Source organism: Saccostrea cucullata, unplaced genomic scaffold, assembly GCF_032062105.1.
Source record: "Saccostrea cucullata isolate Sc308-1 unplaced genomic scaffold, CSIRO_AGI_Scuc_v1 ctg17523, whole genome shotgun sequence".
Lineage (NCBI taxonomy): Eukaryota > Metazoa > Mollusca > Bivalvia > Ostreida > Ostreidae > Saccostrea > Saccostrea cuccullata.
Genome location: NW_026940176.1, coordinates 1 through 9,940, shown reverse-complemented (window position 1 = coordinate 9,940; position 9,940 = coordinate 1). Strand labels below are relative to the sequence as shown.

The 9,940-nt window shown below is 33.0% G+C and overlaps 1 pseudogene; it reads right to left on the bottom strand.

Moving 5' to 3' along the window:
* Window positions 1-2,110: 2,110 nt before the first annotated feature.
* Window positions 2,111-3,817, bottom strand: LOC134254902 (growth hormone-inducible transmembrane protein-like; annotated as a pseudogene).
* Window positions 3,818-9,940: the final 6,123 nt, after the last annotated feature.

Sequence of the window (9,940 nt, the reverse complement as noted above, 5' to 3'; positions counted from 1 at the left end):
CACTATAAAAAAGGGATATATATATAATATGAAAAAAAAGATATATTCATCTAAAATATAACACTATAAATAGTATCATGGATATGAAACCTTCATAAAGTATGGAACGCCATCACTGCCTTATAGCATACAACTATGCATTTATTATGTCAATTTATCATCACGTGATGTGAACATATTTTTACGTTACGTCCATTTTATATGAGATGATGTAAATATATATTAACATCATGTCAATGCTGCTTTACATGAAGTAAATACATCCTTTCATTATGTCAGCACTTCATAACTTGAAGTAAAAAATTCATTATGTGAAGTGATAATGTGTTTACATTGTGTTAAAAACTTTATTACATGAAATGAAAGTTTCTTTACAACATTTCTTTTCTTTAATATGTGAGGTCAAAATTGCATTACGTCAAGTAAATTTGCTTGTATAATTAAACTTATCATTACATGAAGTCAAAAGCCCATTCCTTTCTGAGAGTATATATTTCTATTATATCAAAGCATTATTACGTGATATGGATTTATCTTTTTTTTACGGCAAGGGCATCATGATGTGAGGTGAACACATCTTACCTTTATGTAGTGCTTTATTACGTATTAAAAGTATACATAATGTGAACATATCTTTATATTTTTCAATACTTTATTACATTATGTCAAAACTCCATTCCGTGATGTGGATATATAAATACGTTATGTCAACTCTTTTTTATGTGATTTAAAAATATCTTTATTCTGTTTAACTCTTTATCATGTTGATTCCAAAAGTTCATTACCTGATGTTGAAATACATTTACATTATCTCAAAGCTGTATACTAGTATATAATAAATTTTACGACCGTGTTTTAATGACTGGTAAGAAGGGGGAGGGGTCCTGATTGATTAGGACAAATTCGGCACATAATATAAACCCCCCCTCTTTCCCGACAAAATTTACTATAGAAAATGTAATGTCATTGAAACTGTACAGCCCCCCACCCCCACTTTTTGAAGTTAGTCCACAAAGGGTAATGTAATATTCGGGGAAAAAATGGGACTGATCGAAGTTGGCCCCCCCCCCCGAAATGGGTTTTTTGGGCTTGGACTTTTTTTTTCTTGGCTTGTCAAGTTTTTTCGGGTAAATGATTTTTTTTCTGGTTGACCTCCTCTTTCAAAAAAAAAAATTATCATAGTTATAATTTTTTTAATTTCCACCCAAAATTCTATTAAAAAATTCCCAAGTGCTCATCTAAATCAATTAATATCCCTTGTAACAGCATGGGCACATATCAGTGGCAGATATGGGAATCTTGAAAAAGGAAGGGTTGCGGTATATGGTTGGAGAAAGGGGCGGAAAGGGGAAAGCTCTCAGGTTTTCTTTTTATGAAAAAATTTTTCAACTTAATTCAGCTAAACTTAATGTGAAACTAATGCAATGTCCTACAAAGTTTAAGACTTTTATAAAAAAAAAAAAAAAACAATTCAAAATAAAAAGAAAAAAATTTTAACACGTTTCATAATATTTGATTTAAATTATCAGATTAATAAACACCATTGAATTTCACGTGACTTTTTAAAGTCGCAGTGTTAAGGCTTTGCATGTTTAAAGTTTAATCATTTGTCCTTAAAGTTTTCTTTAAAAAGAGTACCAAAATCGCTAAAATCTTTTCTCAACAGTTTTCTCTTCCCGCATTTTTAGTGCTTGCGGAACGGGAAAATCGTTATGCTCATATAAAGGCCGGATACGTTTCCAAAAGAATAGTGAATCGACATAATGTAAAAATGGCACAGTATGGCATGAGCTTTTTACATCAGTTAATAAAAACTAAGATTGTCATGAAAAGTAAACATAACGAAAAGCAATTGACGAAATAAAATTGTAGTTTGTAAATGTCATAAAGAGTTGACATAATGTAAAGGAAAGATAACACGATGCAATAGTATGTGGGTTAATGTCATAAAGAGTTGACATAATGTAATGGAAGGTTGACACAATGCAATAGTAGTGTGGGTTAATGTCATAAAGAGTTGATATAATGTAATGGAAGGTTGACACAATGCAATAGTTGTGTTCCGCATTCCTTAATAAAGTTTACACACATTTACAGTCTATAACACTACCTCTAGAAGCAAAGACAACACCCAGGCCAATAGCAAAGGACCTCCCCTGTTGAGGAATTTTCCCGGGTACACATAGCAAGGGCTGGGGACCTATTCAATGAAGAAAAATCCATCTTGATTATATGTTATATAATTTATTTAGACAATTCCTTTCTTGGATTATACATTTTAATACTGTACTGGGAAAAAATTTTTACAGTGTAACATTTCACTTTAAAAAAAAAGCATAAAATTACAATTATTGCTGAGGTTAATACACTGATTAAGCCATCTGAGGCATACAATATTCATTGAGTCTGAAGACAAAATTTGATTAATAAAGCTAAGTGAAGTATTCTGTCTTCATGAAGTACCAGGGTAAGCTAAAAAGTTTATAATGTTAAGGTGGATATTGGATATGATAAGATCATTTACTTTTTAATCAACAAATCTTTGATTTTTTACTTCTTCTCACTCACCTCCCACCACCCCTGCAGTGTACCAAGCAGCTCTGACCATCAAGGGGCCACCTAACATCGTGATGGGGGCCACAACTTTTCCCGATTACAGCACTGTGTAACATCCAAGCTAGATGTTTAGCTCCGAAACCCTCCTTGTCATTTACTGTGTCATTATGCTGGTTCCAATCATAGCAGCTATGCTCCCAAAAATGGCCTGTGATATAAAAAATTTACTAAAATTGGGAAATCTGTAGCTAATAAAATTAAAAAAATGCATTGTAATTCATAATATAGTTTTGGCACTGGGGAAAAAAAATATTAATTCATTAGCCAAGATATGCTAATTTTTAGATCTGAAAAGCATCTGACATGAGATATTATAACCTTCTTTGTATTTGTCATTGATAAATGTTAAAGGAGATAATAAAAACAGTCATATAAATTTAAACCCTTTAGTGAGGTGATTCTTACCACCCATGAATTTTTCATTGCAATATTAGAGACAGGAGTTCTTGCGATGGTAACAGCAGAAAGAGCTGTTAGCCCTCCCCCCAAAATAAAATTTGGGTGGAACAATTTCTCTTAATTTCTTCTGACCAGAATCTATTTAAAACAATAAAAAAAAAATATCTTAAACTGTGGACTTTTCCCAAAATTAATTTTCTCCCACAGAGTTGTTGTATTTACTTACATTCTCTGATCCAATCTAACTTTTCCTTTGAAGCCAATCCATAGTAACAAAGTCCCCCAACCCTAAAACCCAGCCGCCCCTGCAACTGCCCCTTTTTTACCAATGCTGAAAGCTGAAACAAGACACAACTTATATAAAATGTAATATGTACACTGTGTACAGGGTTATTTTCACTCAAAATTTTTTTTTTTTGCCTGTTCACATTTACAAAGAATTTTCCCCTGTTTTGAATACACCCATTCAGAGTTACATCTGCCCCACATTTCTAGGGCAAAAGAAGGAAAATAAAACGGGGGGCAAAAAAATTTCCTTTAAAGTATACAGTATGAAATATATTAAATGTACACTGTATTTCAAATTCTGCAATTAATACCTGTTTCACCTGCGGGGGCAGCCATTCTTTTATTCCTCGTCTCGGGGGTTTGTTTTACACCTGACCGGGAATCCGAGGCCAGTTGCTGGACTCTGGTCCTCATACATAACTGTGGTTTGGTCAGAGGCCTGCCAATGCCGGGGACGAGGCTGGTTATAGGAATCCGGCACAGTCTTGTAGCAAGCATTTTACTGCAGTTGGTGATATATAACTTTAGGGAAACCAATATTAAGAACTGAAACAGAAGAGTACTGAATTTTCCAAAAACCCAACTAAGGATTTCAATTGATTTTTTTCTCTTAGACTCTTTTGTTAATCTGCAGCTTTCAGTTCATTCTAGCCTAATACAATAAAAAAAAAATACTTGGTGAATGTACTTTTTCTGAATGTGTTTCAAACTTTTTTTGAACAGAGTTTTTGTGCAACATATTTTCCCTTTTTTTTTCCCATGGCCATCATAAAACTTTGACTAAGATTTAAGCATTATGGCTAAAAATATTGGGCAAAAATTTTAAAATATTAAAATACTAAAACTATAATAAGAGGAAATGAAAGTCCTGGAAGCTTAAGTTTTTGTTAATATATATTTCCATAACTTGTTATATAATTGTTTGAGGAATTCGTTAAATTTATAGCTGGGGATCCAAGATAACTTCGCTATATCCCCTTTAATTTCCCAAAATTTGTGTTTGTCCTAAAAAAGGTTTTCCCCGTATATACCCCCTTCATGCCCCTTTTTTTAATAACAAAGGCATGACAGAGGGGATACATGTATATACGCATCATTTTGATCAATCATATTTATAAGAACTTAATATTGAACATGTTGAATGATAGAAATTCAGAGGCCTGTATTTAAACAACAGCAGAAGTTTTATTCATAACAAGTCCTTTAGGTGTTAAGGATATAAATTTTCATAGTTTTTAGAAATATTTCCTTCTCATTAGCATTGTTTAAAGTTTTTTGCCAATGTTATGCCTCTTTTCAAAGTTTTTCTAGAATTTTCTCCTTTTTAAAAACTAAACGTAAAATTTTAACGCATAAAGCAAAAGCAGAAATTTAAACTTTTTGCAAATACAGACACCAAACCTTATTTGTTTTTTTCCCTATCTGACACTCTTATGAAAAAAAATATTAAACTATAGGTCTGATTTAAAGCATTGATAAATATTATTGCTGTCAGTGTCAGATGGGTATGATAAAAAAAACCACTGACTCATTGCTGTGAAAGAAAAGTCAAAAGGAAAAAATATGTGAAAAAAAGTAGTATAGTTAAGTAAACTAGAGAGACAAACTAACTTACTTATTTTACCGTGGCTTACGCAACAAAACGATCCTCTTCTGCGTTCAATTTTTGTAACAACATGAAAACGAAACGAAAACCACGATAAATTAAGAAAAATGAGAACGTCAACTGACATATTTCCGGATTATTATTATGTAAACTATGTTTTCTTAATTAAGAAAAAAAAGAAAGGGAAAGGGAAATTTTTAAAAGAGAAAAAAAGAAAATGAAGGTAAAATCTATTAGTAAATAATATATTACAAAATACTTTGCTAAAAAAAATGCGGAAGTTTAACCGTTTTCGGTTCCGTGAAATATCACGGCCCAGTTTGAAAGACCCGGGGAACCATGTGCCATGAGTGGCAAGTGATGTGATGTGCTGTTGCTGCTTTAATATTATGCGTTTTGTGAGAAAGGTTGTTGAGGCATAATAAAGATGTTAATGGTAATCTAACAACCAAGCTTTACATGCTTTATGACAATTGAAATGACTCCTTAGCTTTTCAATTGTCAGCTTACGTTACTTATGTAGCAATATTCCTTCATCACCTGCATACGGGGTTTAATTTCTCAGTTGATTCGATACGCAAGTGCATGCTATACGTCTGAACAATTTCTGAAACGAGGTAAATTATTGACAAGCAAGTTGATGAAACAAGAATATCAGCAGTCTTGTTTAATGTAATAATTTCTTAAATTATAAATAATATGGTTGATACAATGGCCCAGTCAGCACATTCAATTTATCATTGAGTAAAATGCAGACTGATGTTTTCTCATACGAATTGTTTTAAAGCCATTATTCACGCACCAAATAGTCAACAGCATTTCCCGTTATTTCCAGACCTAATCATGACAAGGAGCACACAACAGATGTAACTGTCGGCAGGGATGCTCGCTCCTCCATGAACCTGATCCCACCTCTGATGTTTTGGAGGTCTGTTTGCTCTGCTCCAATTTTGTATTGTTTAATGGACTTTTAAAGCTTAATACTGTTTGATATCTCCATATATTTCATTGTTAAAGAGTGACTTCCAATAATGTATAATTTCCTAAAGCATTAAATTTTCATTTTTCAGCATTTCAATTTCATGAGAATTGACAATGAAAAAATTTCCATAGCAGTCCATTTGTTGTGTCGGTATACCAACAAATCTGGGAAAAAGGTAGTACACTTGTCAAAAATTAATCAGTGTCAGGCATCAGGTCTATAAAATCAAATGTTCAGTTGAACCAGTAAAGCTTTGGCAGACCAGATACATGTCAAGCCTGTAGGAAGCAATTTCAGTTTGGGGGAAAGGGGGCACAGCCAAACAGCATTTCAGTTTCATCAACTAAAAAAAAGTCATCAGACGTTTTCATTGAGGGGGCACAACCATATAGTACTAAGCTAAGTTTTCTGTAGTATTCTTAGACTATATATTGGCAAAATTATTGGGGGGGGGCATGCATTAACCTTATTTGACACTAGGAAAGGAATATGAATAACAGCATCGAAATGCCCTTTATTATTTACAACAGCCTTAAATCTTATGAGTTTCCTTTCTTGGGATAGAGAGTTTTTAATAAGAGACATAAATGACATGTTTCATGACTTTGCTATGACAATTAAATTGACCATCGTCAACACACCTTCTTTTCTGTGTTTATGACCTTCAGCTGCGCATCTTATCATTCCAGACAAATTTTTACCGGCCTTGACAATGAAACCATTGGATTTCAACAAGTCTGAGGTAGCTGGCTCTAACATTAACTGCATCACATAAGCAGAAGGTAAATTTTGAGATATTTTTTGGATTAGATAATATACCTATGAGAGAAAAATGTTGCAAATAAAAAGTACAAAAGACAAATATTCAAGGCCAAATTAGAATACCATCCATGCATATAGTTTTTCACGCACCACTGCAGTGGCACTGGCACCTGACTTATTTATTTTTCTTATATATAAAAAATAACTGCACACCTAATAATAGACAAGGAAAACATTGGCGCCATCTTGATTTTTTCTAGGACGGTCACATCAACATGTATTTTTGTCTGAAATTGCGTAAAATAAATTCGCTGCAACCATATCCATTCTGCTGTCAGTTTTGGAGGTCCCAACTAACGGACAGTGCAACCATAAGGTAGCATCACCATTATCACATGTGCAAATAGTGAAAAATCTTTGTCAAACTGATCTACTGCTTCAACAATCTGAGAAATCGCTAAAGGGGCTGGGCGGAAGTTTACATTCAACTTGATATCCTAGGGAAAGCCCTTTTTTTGACTGGCTGTATATTTGTAAGATTTATTTTGAAAATACTGGTATACTGTAAATCACTTTTTATTCGAGAACTTTATTTTCGCGTACTTACGTGAAATGTGCTCGCGAAATTTTAATTCTCGCGTATAATAGTATTCCTTAGGATTATATAGACCAATAACCAAAATTCGTGAAAATTTTGTCTCGCTTATCAAGAGTTGATGACCATCTCGCCAAAATAAGGATTCGCCAAATTTAGTGATCTACAGTACTTGAAAGTTTTTTTAAGTGATATATGACCCTTGTAAAACTCTGGTCCCCATGGTATCCTTGGTCACCCCCACCCTATGACAGAGGTCATGATCTGAATTTCGAACATAAAGATGCATGCTTGCATATTAATAAGATTGATAATCATTACCCTGCTGTTCTTTAAATGAAGATTTTAACAGATATATATAGCATTACATTATGTGATTAAATTAACTAGTCAAGGAAGAATTCAGGTATTCTAGTTCAAGGTAAAGTCATGTGTTGGTGTATTGCAATGCATACACAAGGAAATTTATACAAGTGTTTGTTTTAGATAAATAGGAATGTAATTGCGAATAAATGCTATAGACTAAAGGGTTAAGATTGAAACCAGCTAGAAGGAAGAAATGACTTGGTATCTATAAATGTGTATCATTTCCAGATTTTTTTTTCATAAGAAATATATAGCAGTGATTCTAAATGTGTAAAGAAAGAGGTAAGGGGGATAATTATTTATTTTACTCAATTTAATGCATAATCTCTCAATTACACTCATAAAATGTTAGTGTTGTAACGATAGATGCCAACTATTGAAAAATCATCGCTGAAGGCAGCACACTGGCAACTGTCAAAATCAATAGAAAATTTTAATATTGATATTGGCAAATTAAAAAAAATATTTTTAATACACAAATTGATGTATCTTCTTACATGATTAGAAGGACATTCCTATATTTCTTTTTAAAAATGGCGTAAATTTCTTAATTTAAATTGAAGTTAGTGTCACAGATTTGTATTAAAATTCTAATTTCTTCCTTGGTTTGTTGCCGTCTGTCACATCAAAAAATGATGTCACAATTATCACTTTTTAGCTCTTCTGAGCCAAAGGCTCAAAGAGTTTAATGCTATGGCCATTTGTGCGGTGTGCGTAAACTTTTTAGAATATGGGCCATAACTCAAGACCCCTAGGCCAATCAGTACCAAATTTGTCACATGGTATCCTTGGCCCAAGGACTACCATTTATACTAAAATAAGGGTTGGGACCCTTTAACAAGGGGAGATAATCAGGAAAACAAAACCAAAAGTACTGGTTGCAAAAAAATCTCCATAACCACCAGGCAGATTTTCACTAAACTTACATACAAGGATCAGGATATGTCGAAGATTAAAATTTGCTCGGAGAATTACCCTGGGGCAAAGGGCGTGGTCTCAAGGTCACTTCAAAGTTGACCTAAATTTACAATTAATAAAAACGTGTATATTTTGCTTACTATAAGGACTAGGATCATCAAATCTTGTAAGTTGATGCATCTTATGACTTCACATCATGTTAACTCAAAAGTAGGTCACGGTGACCTACTTTTTAAATTTTGTGGGCATTTGTTTTCAAATTGATTTGAAGGCATATTTTGGACACTTTAAGGCCAATGATCATCAAACTTTGTCAGTTCATGCATCTTGGGTCCTCAACAATGTCAACTTAAAGTAGGTCACCGTGACCTACTTTTTGAACTTTATGACTTATCCTTTTAAAAAAAATTAATCCCATTATTTCAGACACTGGGAGGTTTAGAACCATCAATTCTTGTACTTCGATGCATCTTGGGACCTTAAAACATTTTATGAAAAAGTAGGTCACTGTGACCTACTTTTTTGAATTTTGCTGACATTTGTTTTCAAATTGTTTAAAACACATATTTTGACTACCTTCAGACCTACGATCATCAAACTTGGTCAGTAGATGCATCTTGGGGCTTTGAAAAATGTCACCAAAATGTAGGTCACAATGACCTACTTTGGACATTTTATGGCTATATTTAAGTATCTTAGGTATTTATTGGCTTAAAATCATCTAACTTTGTGAGTGGGTGCATATTTGGTTTTTCAAATACACCAAAAAGTAGGTCACGGTGACCTACTTTTGACATTTTATGGCTTATTTAAGTATTTCCGGTACTTATTGGCTTAGAATCATTAAACTTTGTGAGTTGATGCATCTTGGGTTTTCGAGAGTGATGACCAAAAAATAGTCATGGTGACCTACTTTTGACATTTTGTGGCTATAATTAAGTATCTCTGGTACTTATTGACCTAAAATCAATAAAAATGTCACCAAAAAGTAGGTCACTGTTACCTACCGTATTTCGGGAATACAATACGCACTTTTTTTTCCCAAAATAAATAACTGTGAGAAAGGGATGCGTATTTTACATCACAATGGGATTTTGACAAGTTTTTTTTTCAGGTGAAACACGGTATCATACGTACATACCGTAGTATTACCTAGAGACATATGCAATTTCTTTTGTTTAGTGCCATATTTTAAACTTCGGAAAGTTACCTTGTTTAATAATTGAAGTTGACAAATGAAATATAAATTATGCTAAAACTTTTAATAAAAGTGGTATCATTTAAAAATAAGATACCAAGATTTGAAGAGGAAAATCGTAGTCTTCTTAAAGAAATAAATACTTTGATGTTTCAATTTGTTTCCTGTTAAAAATTGTCAAACATTTTTAGCATGATTATCTAGAACCAA